Genomic DNA, 8116 nt, shown 5'->3' on the forward strand with positions numbered 1-8116 from the left:
TGATTCATGTGGGATCATCTGACTGATTCCCATGACATTGGTGTAATCTCCCCTGAATAGTCTTGTAATCATTGAAACATGAAATCATAAAACCTAAATTCCAAACGTTTAGAGGGAACTTAGAGAAGATCAACACAAACCTCCCTTTTTGGCCTCCACCCTTGCCTGACAGTGCTTCCGACGAGCAAGTACTTCTTCATAGAATAATATGACGGAAAGCTGTCAGGCATCACATTTAGGTGTGTACATCTGATTTCGTAATATTAATTCTCACTGTCATGTACGGCATTTCTTAAATGTTTTGGAGAGTACTTCATATCACACATATCTTTAGCTTCAGATCCATGCCTAATGTGGCCTAACGTGACCTTATTCATATGTAGCTCTCCTAGGGATTATAAAGTCAAAACCCACATAATTAAGTCTACATTTATCTCATTCATAGGTAATGACACATGCCAAACATTGCTGTCCGGCGTCAGTGTGGGCATGGAAACCTTATATTATACTTATTCAAACAGCATACCTCCCTAAAGGTTGGTCTAAAAGGCATTGTGAAACCTGGCACCCGATTTAGTACACCACGCTAAGAATGCTCACGTACACCAACGACTGCTTGTAAAACTATGATAGACATGTTGGTGGCGGAAAGGTTTGGAATGATAGGAACCTTGACTGAATGGGCACATGCATCCTAAGATGTGTGCACAATTACAGTGTGCACGCCCCCCCCCTCCCACACACACACACACACACAGACACACACACACGCACGCACACACACACACATATACACACAAACACACTCACACACACACACAGACAGACACAGACACACACACACGCACGCACACACACACACATATACACACAAACACACTCACACACACACACAGACAGACACAGACACACACACAGACACACAGACACACAGACACACAGACACACACACTTACACTCACACACACACACACACACACACACACACACACACACACACACACTCACACACACACTCCCTGCTGCTGCAATTCATGCTATGTCAGTTCTCTGTGAATAGTTATTTGAGCTGACCCCCTGCCTACGTGACTTTTAACCTGCTAAACCCTTATCCACTCCAGAGAGAAGGATTAGAGAGACAGCAAGAGAGAGAGTGAGTGAGACTGAGAGAGAGAGAGAGTGAGACTGAGAGAGAGAGAAAGAGAATAAGGAAATAGGAAGAACAAAAGCTTGACATACTTTTGTCATCCTCTCCATGCCTTTCAGGAAATGTGTCAGAAACTATTCTTTACTAATTCAAAGAAATGTTGTGAATAAAGCATTTAGGAACATTGTCGTTTGATCACTACTACGCACCTGTTAGCCAGTCTATGGCTGCTAAACGTAATGCAATGCACACCACCAACATTCCTGTTGTCGAGGTTTGACATGAAAGGCTGAAACAGATAGCAATGCAAATAACACACGAGATATGACTTTTATCAGTGGTGTGTAGTGGTATGTTATGACAGACTTATTGACATTTACTTCGGGGTCAGATGTCTGTTCTTTCCTAATTACAAGGCATTCAGAGGTTTCATATCTGCCAGTGTGCTCAGTATAACCTCATTAACCTTAGGAGGAGGGTCCCTGTTCAAGTATGTAAGTATACTCATAATTCATTATAATTGTAGCTGTCTCCTGCCTGGCCCACATTGTGTAGCACACATAAAGCTGCCTTGTAAGGCTTTGACACTGGGTTTTGTGGTTACCTGGAGGAAAATCCCTGAACACACATTGACCTCATTGAAAATCTTTTTCTTTCTGAAAATGTTCTTTTTCTTCAGACTCGTATCTCTCTCAGTAGCGTACTCTGGTCATGTGTGATTGTCTCACAGTGCCATCCACTGAAACATCGCTAAAAGGTGAGAAATTCCTTCTATATACATACTTCTTCTTCACACAACCAGAACAGTCAACACAATCACAGCACAACATCAAATCTCACCTAGGACTAGGGGAAACCAGGTACAGTTGTAACACTTTTTGCTTTTTGTACTTTTTGTCTAAACAACGGCATAAGTGACACCTTTCATGTTAACATATATGCAACATACATATTTCATATCTATATTTATTTAATTTATTCACGCACATGTGCCTTATTTTTTTCTCTAATCTTCATCTAAATGCAGTGAGTGCTTGGGGACAGTTGTAACAGTGGCGGAGGACAATTGTAACATGTCAGTTTGAAGAAAACAGATAGTTGCTTACAATGCAAGGGTGGCACAAATTACACAAAAGTGGCCTATTTCACTTGCTAGCTACGCTTACTGGTTGCAACCGATTGTAATGCATGCAACAATTGTCCGCAGCTGACCTCTCCTACTATTTGATACGATAATTGGAATATAACACATTGTATGCAGCTAATAATTATACTAGCATCTAATTCGGAAAACACTGATCACAACCACCTGTTACTTGCTACTTTAAAAATTTTGCTCAAAACATAGAAGTTACAAATTTGCCCCACAAAACGACATTTGTCTATAACCTTTCACAGAGATTGAGATACAAGCTGACATTCTGAGAGTAGCATGCTGATGCTATCAGACATGTTGTCTGTGAGTTTCATCACATTCTGTTAGACATGAGCTGACAAATTCAGCAAGTCCCAACTGTCCCCGTGTTACACCTTACCTGGACTCCCCTACCCTAAAGCGTCGGTGCCATAATTCAGTCACACAACCTATAATCACACCTCCACACCACACTTAAACACTAAAGTATGTGCTGCAACGTATAATAAGGTGCATACATTTACATTTAGCAGACGCTTTTATCCAAAGCGACTTACAATGTATACACATTTTACATTTACACTGATGGCACACTGCACATCAGGAGCAATTAGGGGTTCAGTGTCTTGCTCAAGGACGCTTCGACAGGGAATCGAACTAGCAACCTTCTGATTACTAAACGACTTCTCTACCTCCTGTACCACTGTCGCCCCACATACAAATTACGCATACAATGACTATCTGATCTACATAAAAAAGGGAGAAAATAAAAATTCAAGTTGGATGTTTCAACAAGAAAACCTATACTGTGGCGGTGCGGCGAGGAACATTTGACGAGCTCCTCGTGTGTTGGCGAGTTCAAAATGTTCTAATTGTCCCACAGCACGAATGGAAGGAACATACAAAGCTTCTGAACAGGCTGTTTTTTGGTTTTCCTTGTGTGACTTACAGTCAGAGAAGGGTATTTGTGCCTCTTCACCAGACAACTGCTGTGATTTAGTGACCTCGTGGTGCTTTAGTGGAGGTGACTGATGCCCGTGTTGACCATCTCTGGTCGCCATGTGCGGCTCTGTGTTACCCTTGGCACTGCCCGGCTCTCTGTTACCCTTGGCACTGCCCGGCTCTCTGTTTCCCTTGGCACTGCCCGGCTCTCCGAGCCCCTCTTCATAAGCCCGCGTGTTTGGAGAGACAGCGGGGGGAAAGGCCTATGGGATGTTATTTCAAGTGCATGCTAAGACTAGATACACACACACACACACCCACATACACGCACACACACCCACATACACGCACACACACACACGCAAACACACACATATGCAAACACACACACACACACACACACACACACACACACACCCTCCTCCATACACACACACACACACACACACACACACACACACACACACACACACACAAACACACGCACGCACACACACACACATACACACACAGATACACGCACACACACACACGCGCACGCGCACACACGCATACACATCGTGTATACACATCGACGTACACATATTGTATAAGTGCACCCACTCACATGTTCATCCACTGTGTATGCACACACAAATGCAAACATGGACAAATCCACTCATAACACTGGAATGCGTGTGTGCATATTCCAACTAAGACAATACATCAGGTTAATAGTTGAGTGTGTGTTTGTGGTGTAGTGCGTGTGTATGGAGGAGGGTTAGGGAGTGTGTGTGTGTGTGTGTATGTGTGTGTGTGTGTGTGTGTGTGTGTGTGTGTGTGTGTGTATGGAGGAGGGTTAGGGAGTGTATGTGTGTGTGTGTGTGTGTGTGTGTGTGTGTGTGTGTGTGTGTGTGTGTATGGAGGAGGGTTAGGGAGTGTATGTGTGTGTGTGTGTGTGTGTGTGTGTGTGTGTGTGTGTGTGAATGTGCGTGTGTGTGTGCACGCCTATGCATCTGTGCGTGCATACACCTTGTAGCTATATATGCAATATATAAGTGTCAGTACGTGCTCAATATATGAGTTTCTGTACGTGCTCAATATATGAGTTTCTGTACATGCTCAATATATGAGTGTCTGTACGTGCTCAATATATGAGTTTCTGTGCGGGCTGCATATATGAGTGTCTGTACATGCTCAATATATGAGTTTCTGTGCAGGCTGCATATATGAGTGTCTGTACACACCCACTTCACGTGCACTACCTGAGCCACGTACCCTGAGGACACCGAACTCAGACACCCAACAATGTCCCTGCAGCACAGGTAGGGACCCCCCCCCCCCCCTGCATGACCCCCCAGGGCCCCCGCTCCTAAGCCCAGCGCCAGCAGGGGAGTCTGGGCGGAGTCTGGGCGGAGGGAACGGACGGAACCCCTGGAATGTAATGAAGCTGCTGATGCGACACGCTCCACGCCTCCACACAGAGCCAGCATGTTTACACAACACCCTAAAAGGCACCGGCAGGGCTGGAAGTGTGTGTGTGTGTGTGTGTGTGTGTGTCTGTGTGTGTGTGTGTGTGTGTGTGTGTCTCTGTGTGTGTCTGTGTCTCTGTGTGTGTGTGTGTGTGTGTGTGTGTGTGTCTGTGTGTGTGTGTGTGTGTGTGTGTGTCTGTGTGTGTGTGTGTGTGTGTGTGTGTCTCCCAAAGCTGAGTAGGGAGTAGGGGTTGGGTGGGCAGGCAAGCGGGTGGACTAATGATTCCTGCTGAAGGGAACAGGGGAGTCCAGGAGGGTTCCACTTCAGAGAGCACTACCTCCCTATTCCCTAAACACTAACGGCTCACTAAGTAGTGCCCTTTTGTTTGACTCCTTACTCTTTTCCTTCGCTGAGTTTCTTCTTCTGTGTTTTGTTGTAGTGAGGTTGTGGTTGGTAGTTGTGGTTTTTGATAGCATACTGGATGGAGGGTGAAGAATGTGTATGAGGATTAACAAGAGGATTGTTCTTTTTTCGATTCGGGGATTGAGATGGTCTGTTAGTGATTTTCTAGGGGCAATTTTCCTAAATAATCCCGGTAACGACCTGGGGTCAGAAACAACAGCTTGCTGGGTCAGGGAGGGAGAGCAGTGGGGCAGGAAAGAGGCTGGGGGGGGCAAATAATTATTTAATTGCACCTAACTAGCTCCTCTGGCATTAAGGACCTGTGTGTGTGTGTGTGTGTGTGTGTGTGTGCCTGTGTGTGTGTGTCTGTGTGTGTGTGTGTGCCTGTGTGTGTGTGTCTGTGTGTGTGTGTGCCTGTGTGTGTGTGTCTGTGTGTGTGTGTGTGTGTGCATATGGAGGGGGTCTTTTCTCCTCTCTCCCTTTGTCCTGCACTTGTCAAAGGAAAAAAATAAAATGTTTCTGCCACATCCACTGCACACACTCAACAGACATCCCAACAAGAGTCCCCAAATCCTCACTCGAAAACCTCTGCAGAAAAGTCAAATCCCTACTTCACCTTGTGCTTCTTAACTTTTGTCCCAGAGTCACTCGGCCCTGTATCCACACTTGGCAAAAATAAACCACCCATTCCATGTCACGGTGGCACGACCCCAACACTTATTAGCTGACCCCGTGGGATTAGTCCAATGGAAAGATGGGGGAGGGGGGGTTACTGCAGGTGGAGTTGGAGAGGGGGGCACTTGGAGTGCCTACTTAACCATCACACAGCTCTTTAATTAAATTGCCGAGGCGCAGAGTCAGGAATGTTTGCTTTTTCGCCGCTTGTCCTTATACTCTCTCTCTCTCTCTTTCTCTCTCTCTCTCTCTCTCACTCTCTCTCTCTCTTCAATAACTCCCCATCTCCCTCTTTACTTTTCTCACCCGCATATGCCTCCATGGCAGCCTTGGCTGGTGTCGTTGGGGCCCCACAAAGAGGAGGCTGCTCTAATAACAGCCTAACTAATAACACCACAGGCGAGAGCGTATGCACAGATGAGGTCTGGGTGATATGTGAAGAAGCGCAGACTCTCATGGAAAGAAAGCGACCGCTAATGTCCCTTGCTCATCTTTCTCTGGCTTTTTTTAATTGGCATTGGGGGGAACGAGCTGGAGGGAGCGGGATAGCTAACATCTGGAGCTGAAGTTTTTTGAAGTGTTTGGAATAAATACATGTGAAGTGTCAAGCCACATGTGTAAGCCATACGTGCTCTACTGGGTTGGCCGATGGTCTGTTGAGACAAACCAAAATGAGTTTTTTAAAGGTGTTTTCAAGCAGTGAGTATGCTTGTCTGTCTATCTGTGTGTCTGTCTGTGTGTGTGTCTGTGTGTGTGTGTGTGTGTGTGTGTGTGTGTGTGTGTGTCTGTCTGTCTGTCTGTCTGTCTGTGTGTTTCTGTATGATTTTGAAACAACTGGACTGAAAAGTCTAATAATAGACCTGTCAAACACTTATGATAAAGGGAGGAAAAGAGAAGACACCATCCTCATTGTCTTGTGACAATAATACAACAAGCATAGTGCTAGTGAGCACATATTTCCTCATATTCACTTAAGCCCCTGTTCTATTTCATTGTGCAGTTTGGTGATACTAGTGTGGCTGTAGTCGACAGAAGGGGGGGGGGGCGTAGGCTACGCTACGGTTAGTTCAACTTAAACACAAAAGCCGCAAACATTGACAGTTTAGAAAGCGCTTTGGCCAGGACCTCTTGAAGTGACAAGACCTGTTCTATCAAATGTCATCAAATACCCTTTGAAAACGTCTTTGCTTAGTCTAATTCGCTTTGGTACAATCAGTCACCCCAACTCAATGGACACTTAATCTGGGCGCTATTGTAAAACGTTCTCTTTGCTGAGTGTTCTCTCAATCACTTCCACGGTAAGGAAAAGAGGGAATTAAAAACCGGAATAACTGCACCTAATCGTTTTTACACCCCGTGTAATTCAACAGATTTTCGCCTCAACACCACATTGTAGTGATGGGATGGAAAATGGGATAAAAAAAAGTTTTGGGAAATCTCGTTCGGTATGGTTACTGTCTTTTCGCGCAACAATATTTGACTATCACAGGCATAACCCGAATGAAACAAACGTATGATCTGTACTTTCAGATGTACAGAAGAAATGTAGGCTACACAAAATGTAAACTGTGCTCTGCGAGCATCTCTTTGGCATACTTTTAAGTATCACATTATAACCATATGTATATGGTTGAAAATATTCTCTGTGACTTTGCAAGACAACAATACAAGACCACGGCTCTGTTGAAAACGCGTGTATGTTGTAGGGATGGGGGTGGGAGGGTTAACCTATAGTCTATAATTGCAACACTTACCTGGTCACGAAGTGCGGGGAAGTAAAATTGTGTTGTATCCAGTCCACACGAAAAAATGAAAACGACCTCAGTGTCGATTTAAAATCCCATACCAGTCATCACAGGAATTATTTGATTTGTTCAAACGGCTCTTTAACGTGCATTGCGTTTTGCACCCGATAAATGTCTTGGCATGTGTGTGGACCTTATGACTCCCGTGTCAAGAGACGTTCGAACTTCTAGGCAGGAGCGAAGTTTGCTACACAACAGCGCGAGCAAAGGATTTAAGAAGTGCAGAGTTGGAGGAGGAGCATGTTGCTAGAGTTGAGCTCCCTACACGCTCTCCGCCTGCAACCAGAGGGCACACCGTACACCTTGCTCGTTGAGGTAAAGGCAAAGCGTGCAATAACGAACAAGCAATTTAGACCAAGGACTAATTTAACTCAACCACCTTAACTTTTGTCAACTATTCTGTTCGTTGTTCAATGATAGATTATGTCATACTTGGTCTCAGTTTGTCTTACTGTATTAGCCCATACACTATGCTTAATAAAAAAAATACACAGATTCACTGAATGTTTTATTAGTTTTTCATGTTAGCAGTATGTTGTTTTGCATAAAACCGGTTTT

General features: G+C 44.7%; 1 protein-coding gene across 1 annotated transcript in view; it reads right to left on the minus strand.

Moving 5' to 3' along the window:
• The window catches only part of vasna (vasorin a), a 26395-nt gene extending 18523 nt beyond the window's left edge, over positions 1-7872 (minus strand). The window contains exon 1 of the mRNA XM_012823089.3: positions 7508-7872. The gene's annotated coding sequence lies outside the window, so the exon portion shown is untranslated. The remainder of the gene's footprint in view (positions 1-7507) is intronic.
• Between the last annotated feature and the right edge of the window lie 244 nt (positions 7873-8116).

The sequence above is a fragment of the Clupea harengus genome, chromosome 26 (genome assembly GCF_900700415.2).
Source record: "Clupea harengus chromosome 26, Ch_v2.0.2, whole genome shotgun sequence".
Classification (NCBI taxonomy): Eukaryota; Metazoa; Chordata; class Actinopteri; order Clupeiformes; family Clupeidae; genus Clupea; species Clupea harengus.